Here is a 9,302-nt window from a genome sequence, read left to right as displayed (position 1 = left end):
ACACCATGTGAGCTGTATGGATATCACAGTGGGACCAGTGGGGTGACAGGTCTGTGCTGCACTGACCTCCCCTGCTCCCTGGATTGCTGTTCCCCAGTCTCCCCCCATACTCCACCATGTGCCAGCTCTGGGCCCACAGGCTTAATTTTCTCTTCACTTATGTGCTCCTTTTTCATTAACAACAGACTTCCATGGATATGGAGGGGATGGCAGAGGAGTGCTGGCCACCGTGGGGGGGGTAAGTGGGGGACAAGGAGGGCAGGGTGAGGTGCGGGGCTGTCCTGGGTAGCTTGTGGGCTCTGGGCCAGGCTATGGGGTGTTGCAAGTGGCGCTGTTTGTATGTAGGGGAGTCCTTCCTTCTCCGGTGCTGGTGGGGATGAATTCAAGCCAGGACCAAAATATAACCAGTTCCTTTTTCTGCAACCAGAAGCATTAGCACCCGCCAGGAAATGGAGGCAGAGTCCCCTGAGGACAAGGGGACCCAGACCAACCTGCCCCAGTTTGTAGAGGCCAGCACCCAGGCAGAGGGCCCTGGGCACAAACATGCCAGCACCCAGACCAGGGCCCTCTGCCTGTCTGAGACGGGGTGTCAGACCGAACCCCTGCCCGTGACAGACGCTAGCACCCAAACAAATGTTCACCAACGTCAGAAATGACCAGGACATGGGGAGAGGTATGGTGCCTTTTGTATTGTTAGTTTGTGAGCCTGGAATCAGAGCTAGATGGGACCTGGGTGATGATCAGGGCCTCTTCTGCCTCCAGGCAGGTCAGGATGACCCATGATGCCCATCCCTCAGGGTGCCAGTGCCCTGAACCAAGCAGCTGTTGCCTGTGTCAGTTGCACATCATCCCTGGGCCTCTGGATCCTGTCCTCAGGCAGCGCGGGGACCACATCTTGGGAGGGGATTGCCCCTGGGCTGTATGAAGGCCTAAGAGGCAGGTGGGAGAGCTTCTTACCCTTACCGTAAATAAGTTCTTCCTGATGTCTAATTTAAATGTGCTCTGTCTGTTTGTGGCCATTATTTCTAGTTATCCCAAGGGGCACCCTGGTAAATAGAGTATCTCCTATTTCTTTCTGCCCCCTGCAACTCCCTGATGAATTTGTAGATGGCCGCAGGTCACATCTCAGCCTTCTCTTGTGGAGGCTGAAGACATCCAGGTCCCTTAATTTCTCTTCGTAGGACCTTATGTGCAGGCCCTGAACCATATGAATGGCCTCTGGACCCGCTCAAGGTTATCCACGTCCCTCTTCAAGTGCAGCGCCCAAACCTGGGCGCAGTTTTCCAGCTGCGCCCTTACCAATGCCGCAGAGAGGGGAAGTGTCACCTCCCCAAACCTGTTTGTGATGCACCTGCTAATGCATGATAGACTGTGGTTAGCTTTACTTATCACTTTGTCACACTGATGACTCAAGTTCATCTTGGAGTCGACTATGACTCCAAGATCCCGTTCTGCTGCTGTGCTGCTTAAAAGTCATCTCCCAGGTTGTAAGTGTGACGGTGACTCTCCCTAGGTGCAGCTCTTAGCACTTGACTTCACTTAAGTGCATCCTATTCTGTCCATAATGCATCTCTAACCAGTTACTTCTTGTGTAATCAAGAGCAGATGCCCCTCCCAGGGCATGGAGGCAGGCACCCAGGCCAGCCTGCCCCTGACCAAAGAGATCAGCACCCAGGCAGAGGGCCCCCGGCATGAAGACACCTGCACCCAGACCAGGGCCCTCTGCCTGGCTGAGGCAGGGTGCCAGGCTGGCCCGGGGCTGACGTTGGAGGCAAGCACCCAGAGCAACAGGCAACGACACGGGCAAAGGTATGATGCTTTTCCTAGTGCTAGCTTGTGAGAATGGGGTCTGTGTGAGGAGCGGAGGGAGGGCTGGAGCCAGGACTCTGCTCCTGGTCCTGGGAAGGGTCTCGCAGGTGGGGAGAAAGACAGGTCGAGGGCCAGGACCGCTGGTTCCTTCCCAGCTCTGGAGGCCTCTGGAGGCAACAGGTTAGTAAAGGGGAAATGACTAGTGTGTCTTCAGTAAGTCCTTTGACCACAAGTCCCTCCAGTGCCCTGTGTGTCTAGGTGGGGCAGAGCTGGGGCAGGGGGTCGACAGCCCTGGGCTCTCTGTGCTGGGAGCCCTCCCTGTTGTGTATATCCAGACCGTAGCCAGGAACCAGATCTAGGCCCAGCAGCACAGGGGGAGGAAAGGAGATGGGTCCGGCAGGGCTCGCAGGGCCAGTCACTGGGACAGAGGCAGTGGTGGAGAGAGAGGAGGCCGGGACATGGGCTGGTGGAAGTGGCAGGGCCTAGGAGTTTGGGTGTCTGTGAGGTGACCAGTGTCTCTGCCTCCCACCCCCAGTGCTGACACAGCAGCAGAGGGGAAGAGACAAAGGTGGGGAGCACTGAGAAGGTGAGTGTGCCCTTGCACCCCAGCAGCACCAGTGTGAGGGGTGCCGTCCAACAGCCCACATGATGATCAGGTGCCTCCTGCCTCCAGGCCACTCAGGATGACCTGTCCTCCCTCTGCCAGGGCTCTAGTGCCCCATAAGGACCGGCTATCTTCCATTTTGGCCCCTCATTGCCCACCTCTGGGCCCAAGGACCCTGCTGCCAGGGTTGTCACCCCGGGGTTTGGAAGTCAGAGCTTCTGGCCCCAGTCAGGCCTGCTGGGACAGAAAGCCCCACTGAGCCATGTGTGAGAACCACGTACTGCTCCTGGCTGGGGAGACTCTCCTTTACCCCGTGGTTGTTCCCCGGGGCTTAGTGTGGGGCCAAGATCCATCCCATCCCACTCATACTAGTTTCTTCTCGTCTGGCCTGCATCCCAACCAGAGCATGCCCTGACTCTGCCGTTCTCCCACAGACTCGCTTGGATTGTCCCGTGCTGTTTTGCCCCCAGGAGATGAACAGCTGAACTCCTCCCCTCCCCACGCACCTCTGTCCTCCCCTGCCTCCATCCTCCCCTGCCTGATCCGGGATGGGCCCACAGGATGCCAGCATTGGTGATTCTGCCTCTCTGAGCATGTAAGAGGTTTCCTGTTCCTTCTAGGTTTCCGCAGTCTCTTCTTTTGTCTCGTTGTCTTGGGCCTGCACGCTCCGACTGAGGGGCCGTCATGACCTCTAGAGCTTCTTCGGGCTAGAAGGAGCCATGTCCTTTGAACATGTCCATAAGCCAGGCAGGCTGCAAGTACATGTGAGCTATAAGGCAAGGAGGATGCACAAGTGCGAACAGCAAATCAAGCGGCACGGTATGAGCCACTGCTGCATTCCTCCAGTTTTACACCTGTTCAGCTTTCTGGCTTTAAATGGAGTGCCCTTGTCCTAGATCTGGACCATCAGATCTGGACTGTACAGTCCAGCCCAATGCCATCAGACTGATGGTTAGGTTTTCAAAAAGGCTTAAGCTTGGTATGCCCAGCTTTGCTTCTTCTGAGTGATGTAGGGTCGACTGCTGCCTTCTGAGTCAAGGGTGGTATTTGCTGGCCAGGGGCCAGTTTATGACAGGGGATTGCTTCTCTTGGTGCCCCACGCCCTGGCTGGTGCTCTCGGGGGGAGACCAGCGGTCTTGCCAGTGTTACATTGCTGTCTGATGGACGACCTCCAAAGTATCCAGCTGGAAACTCCACGTTTCCTAGAAATAATGTCTCTTGTCCTTGTTCTCAGAGCAAAGATGTGCATATGGGCCTAAACATTTTTGTGGATGGCTGCAGCTTTTATGATGAAGGAAAATGTTTGTGACCACAGGTCATCATTCAGACAGCCCTGGGGAAGATAAAGTAACCAGGCTATATGCAGGCTGATCCATCCTTTACCACTCCTCCAAACCCCAGCCCATCATGTTCCCATTTGCTTGTAGCATTCAAAGCCCTAGGAAATCTTCATGTTGAGATTGGCCCCCTCACTCTCATGTATCCTTGTAACAGGCCTCCACCTGCCACAGCTCGGCACTGAGGCTCAGGTGCCCTGGCTGCAATCAAGGCAGGCAGTGCCATGCCAAACTGAGGACCCCACCGCAATTGCTCCGAAGACTGGTTGGAATAGCCTAAGAGAGGCCCAGAGAGAGAGGCACCCGGGGCTTGCACTGGGACACTTGAAACAGGATTGGATGCTTTGCCAGCTGCCAGAAAAAAATCTGGCAGTTTTCCCCAAGCCCACCACACTTGGGGAAGCATTGGACAATTTTCCAGCTTCTATAGCATTTAGGAAAAACCTGGAGGCTCAACTCACCACTGCAAGGAGTCCAGCAGGCTCCCACCACAGACCAAAATACCCAGGGAAGCACCACACCGCTCTCCGGACTGCCGGAGCATCGGGTACACAAGTGGATGCTCTCCCTCCCAGCACAGATGCAGCAGGGCCCCAAAATGCACGCACAAAACCTGTGCAGAAGCCTCCAGCTCAGGTGTGGATGGGAGAGGGCTATCCAGGGTGACCTGAAGTGGGAAACAGGCTCCAGCGAGGAGGCTTCCCAACACCACGTACCCAACCAGTACACCTGCGGGCTTGAAGCACCCCAGCAGGAGGCCAGCAGGAAAGCAGGCCTCACCCAGGCACAGTGGTGCCCACCATGAGATGGTGCCATACCTGGCCTCGTGCCTGGGTGGGAAGAACTCTTGCAAAAATGGCAACAGGCCAGGAAACATAGGAGCCCGGTGCGGGGTGAGAGAGGAGAGCACCAGCACAGGCCAAATCCATGCCCAAGAAAGGGATTGTAGAGCAAGCAGGCATCGTGGCCTTGCCTAGCCGCGCAGTATGAGCTAATCAACTTCCATGACCTTTTTAGTTGTGATTTTGCACATAGAAGGCAGAAGCAGAATCCTTGTGGTCACAACTCTCGCCAGACACCTCACATAGAAGAAAAGACAACGTCATCATGCCAAGATGTCACCGCGGCTAATTACAAGACCCGAGTAGAAAGGGGTGAGCTGCAGGGAAGGAGGAGCTCCAGACAAGTCATGAACATGCTGTCACACCTGGACCCCCAGGGAACCACTGATCCCCACCTCTAGGCAAGTGAAAGTTCACCCAGTGGAAACAACAAAGTTGTGGTGTGGTGTGACCCAGGCGGGTGGGATGTGCCTGCAGCCCAATGCCAACTACACTGAGCATAAGCCTGTCACAAACCCACTCCCCCTTGCAGTAAAAGTGTTTTCTATCAATATGCCTTCCCCTTTCTGACACCAGGTCAAGCCCAGGATGATTGCAATGAGGCCTGATGTTGGCAGTGGGATCCTAGTCGAGAACCAGAGAGGGGTGAGGATGCTGCAGCACTACAGACTCCCTGTGCAGTTGGCCTAGGCACAGCAGGATGCCTGATCCAGCCCATTGCCTGACTTCTGATTGCATCCAGAGCTGCCGTGTGTCCCGAGGCCAAATATCAAGCTGTCACGGTACACCTTCTTTTCAACCTTTCCGTGTTCTGGGAATTGTAGGAGAATGCCTTGGGGGCTGCCTGACATAGGTCAGGATTGTCTTTTTCTCCTGCTGCCTGTCATAGTGCCCCGCATACAGCATGTCCCACAACATAATACACACCTTGTTTGAGGAAGACAGAATGGAGAGAAAAAGCTCTTTACGTGTAGGACCGAACTGGGGAGCAGCAGCAAGGCACCGGAGCCGACTCATTACTCTGCACCCTGTAGATCACATGAAGGTTTGACTTTATTGCTCCCAGGACCTGGCAGAAACTGCTCTTACTCCATGTCTTCGTGTAATGGATAATGGGATTTCCCACAGCGGGTTATTTTTCAAAAAAAGTGTTTGTTGTATTTTGAAAAAGACAGTACTTCCTAGGCTGACATATTAACAAATCCCTGATCCTGCAGGAGAGGAACTGCTGGGAGCGAGGGAATGATACCCAGTAAGATCCTGGAGAGCTTGAATGAGCACAGCAGGGCTAAGCTGATCCTCTCTCTGTTTTGCTCTCTCCGAATACACACTTTGCTGCACGAGGAGGTTGCAGAAGTCCCAATCTTAGTGGGGTGCTGCAGCTCAAGCCCCAAAGCTTTGGTCCTGGCAACGAGCCCTGCAGCTACCTTTCCCACTCTGCAAACAGGCAGGCATTCATCCCTTGAGTGGGCTGGGGAGGGACACTGGGACACCATTTGAGCTTATATTTGAAAGGCTCTGGCTGGAGTGGGAGACAAGCTTGTGTTTTTCTCTTTTCCTGAGTATCCTGCTCCAGTTCTTCCCTTTCCTCCCCCAAGCACCAACCCCACACAATACTTGCCCAAAGATTAGAGCGATAGACAAAGTGTCTGTGCGCATGTCTGCAGTACACTGGCTACTACCAGTGGGTACGACAGAACTAGCCTGTCCAAGTGCCTGTCCGAAGGGTCTTCATTTTCCTGGTGTGGAAATAACAGGGGATTGATTTCACTCATACAGGCTTTTAGTTCTGCTTTCTTTTTCTCTCTCATAGGCAGAAGCCTGTCCTTTCAAGCCATCCTCACAAGGTTTCCTTCCTGTGAAGCAGTGTGTGTGTTTCCTGATGCACAAGGTCATTCCCATGTTAAAAGAAGACATGCATAGGCCTCTTGCTTCAAAAGCAAGTCCCACAGTGATAGATGAATGGCAATGGGCGCAGACATGTATGATTACCAGAAGCCCCTGGTCACAGACCTTCCCCTGGTCACGGAACTGCACATACAGAGCCAATGACTGAATGATGATGATTTGTACTTCGAGTTGAGACAGGTGTGTAATTAGGCAGCTGCAATTATACCCCTCCTCCTCATACCCCTCCTCATGTTTGACATGATAGGCTAGGTTAAGAGTCTACAAACAACTGCTTATAATCAATTCACTACCAATTTTTGAGGTTATTAATAACCCCCATAGACCAAGGCTTATATCAAGAAGGCCATTTTGATATCCAGAAAAATGGATCCAGCAATGGAAGACAATTGACATCATTAATAAATTTCTTATCATGGACCCCACATCTAAACCTCCTGGTTCCCTTTTCCTAAGGCAGAGCTGGACTACATTGAACAAGGCTCATAGTTGAAAACTACCTATTTTTAAATAGAATTGTTTTTAAGCTCCCAAGTATCAGTGTGACATCTTGTACCATCTATACTTTCCCCAGAGCCAGGGACTCTGCTCCTCAAAGCTTGCAAAAAAGGACAATTTTCTTGCGATTTCCCAGTCGATCTAATAAAAGGTGTCATTTTGGAACCAAGAGTTCTAGTTTTTTATATGTCTTCTTGTCTCAGACCAACACGGCTACCAAGTACACTCCTCAAAGGTCTATTTGAATTGCTTTTTCTTAACCCCTCCACTGTTCTTGGCTGGCTTCTTGCGACCAGAGTTTTCTCCCTATGCCTGCAAATTTCCACCCTTCTCCCACCCACAGACTAAGCTGGCTTATATAGCTTGTGTCATAATGCACTTTGTGGGAAATCTAGACAAATATATAAAATCAGGGAATTATATGAGCATAAAGTGTGTCCTTATTGCCCAGAAGCCTAATGGCATCCTGGGCTGCATTGGTAGGAGCATTGCCAGCAGATCAAGGGCAGTGATTTTTGCCCTCTATTTGGCACTGCTGAGGCCACATCTGGAGTCTCGTATCCAGTTTTGGGCCCCCCCGCTACAGAAAGGATGTGGACAAGTTGAAGAGAGTCCAGCAGAGATCAACCAAATGTTTCAGGGACTGGGGAACATGACTTGTGAGGAGAGGATGAGAGAACTGGGCTTATTTAGTCTGGACAAGAGAAGGGATTTGATAGCAGCCTTCAACTCCCTGAAGAGTGGCTCCAAAGAGGATGGACCTGGGCTGTTCTCCGTGGGGCAGATGACAGGACAAGGAGCAATGGGCTCCAATTGCAGCAAGGGACACTGAGGTTGGATACCAGGAAAAACTCTCTCACTAGGAGGGTGATGAGGCACTGGAACAAGTTACCCAGAGAGGTTGTGGGATCTCTGTCCTTGGAGGTTTTTAAGACCCGAGTAGATAAAGTCTTGTCTGAGATGAGATGTTTGTGGTTCATCCTGCTTTGAGCAGGGGGTTGGACTAGTTGTGACTGCCTGAGGTCCCTCCAACCCTCCTTGTCTGTGATACCATAATAAATGCACTCACATAAAGGGCCATCACAGACACCATGGCTTTTTGCATGCCAGAAGTGGCCGGGCACTTTATAACTTCAGGCCTGTCCCATGGAACAAGGAGCTCTTTGTTACGAATTGGAAGGTAGATACAGCTCATTGCAGGACAGGGGTAGCAGTTGTGCTGCTGCCTGTGCAAGGGGCTTGGAGCTGCCGGCTCCTGCGACTGACTTCAGTGCTGTTCGATTGTAGAGTCGTAGGAGTCCAGGAGAAAGGGACCTCATAAACGCACAGACAGGACCCAGGGGCTTGGGCCACACACACACACACAAAGTCAGCCGAGGGCTGGACGTTGCTGGTGGGGAAGATGTGGTCCTGTCTAGACCCAGTTTCCAGTCTCTGCTCCTTCGTCCCATCTGGGAAAAAACATTGGCGACTCCGTGTCCACCTGTCTGCATGTGACGATTGGTGAATGGGTGTCCACTGGTTATAACCAGCATCAGGGGCTCCCCAGGGCTGTGTGTCTGTCCATCTGCACTGCCCTGATTCCCAAGCCCTGGCAGAGACACACACGTCTGTACAGCAGATACCCAGCCACAGCCACGGCCAGCATGAAAACTATGGGGACTATGCCCCACCAGGGGGAACCCCCTGGACTGCAAACCAGTGACTCCAACCAGAAGTGGGAACCCAGCGGTTACTTGGAAGCTTCACCTTCTGCCCCAGAGGAGCGCTCAATTGCCCTGGGGAGGAGCAAGCCTCACCCCACTACTTACCCTGGTTTCTGGTGGCAATGCCGGAGGCAGATCCGTGTCCACACAGGGTTGGCGGGAGAGAGGAGGGGTCTGGAAGCAGACACAGGAGAAGGAGGTGTCAGGATGGTCTGGGGTGATGGAGGCTGTAGAATAACATCATAGCGTCAGAGAGGCATGAGGCCGGAAGGGACCTCCAGAGCTCAAAGCATTATACTCAGAGAGAAGTTGGTTGGGAGGAGAGCACCAGAGGTCACGGCATAATAGTCACAGAATTCTAGAAAAGTGGGCAAACTAGACAGAAACAGTCAAAAGTGTGTGTTTTATCATCAGTCCCATCCTCATTCTGGGGAGAAGTGGGCACGCTAGAGGAGAGGGATAGGCTGCAACTAGATCTAGACAGGTTACAGGGGTGGGCAGATGAGAACAGGATGGGTTTCAATACTGACAAATGCAAGGTGCTGCACCTGGGGAGGAAGAACCAGCAGCAGACCTACAGAAATGAATGTAGAGCCCA

The 9,302-nt window shown here is 52.8% G+C and overlaps 1 long non-coding RNA gene across 3 annotated transcripts; it reads left to right on the top strand.

Moving 5' to 3' along the window:
* Positions 1-362: 362 nt before the first annotated feature.
* On the top strand, positions 363-7,159 carry LOC132247325 (uncharacterized). Of its 3 annotated transcripts, none has more exons than XR_009458636.1 (4): positions 363-673; positions 1,606-1,809; positions 2,345-3,008; positions 3,908-7,159. It is a non-coding gene; the product is annotated as an uncharacterized LOC132247325 (long non-coding RNA). The 3 variants fall into 3 exon arrangements; XR_009458635.1 differs by having other exon boundaries at positions 364-1,809; positions 3,908-5,374; positions 6,406-7,159; XR_009458634.1 differs by having other exon boundaries at positions 363-1,809.
* The last annotated feature ends 2,143 nt before the right edge of the window (positions 7,160-9,302 follow it).

The sequence above is a fragment of the Alligator mississippiensis genome, unplaced genomic scaffold, assembly GCF_030867095.1.
Source record: "Alligator mississippiensis isolate rAllMis1 unplaced genomic scaffold, rAllMis1 scaffold_21, whole genome shotgun sequence".
Classification (NCBI taxonomy): Eukaryota; Metazoa; Chordata; order Crocodylia; family Alligatoridae; genus Alligator; species Alligator mississippiensis.
This window is presented reverse-complemented; position numbering and strand designations above follow the sequence as displayed.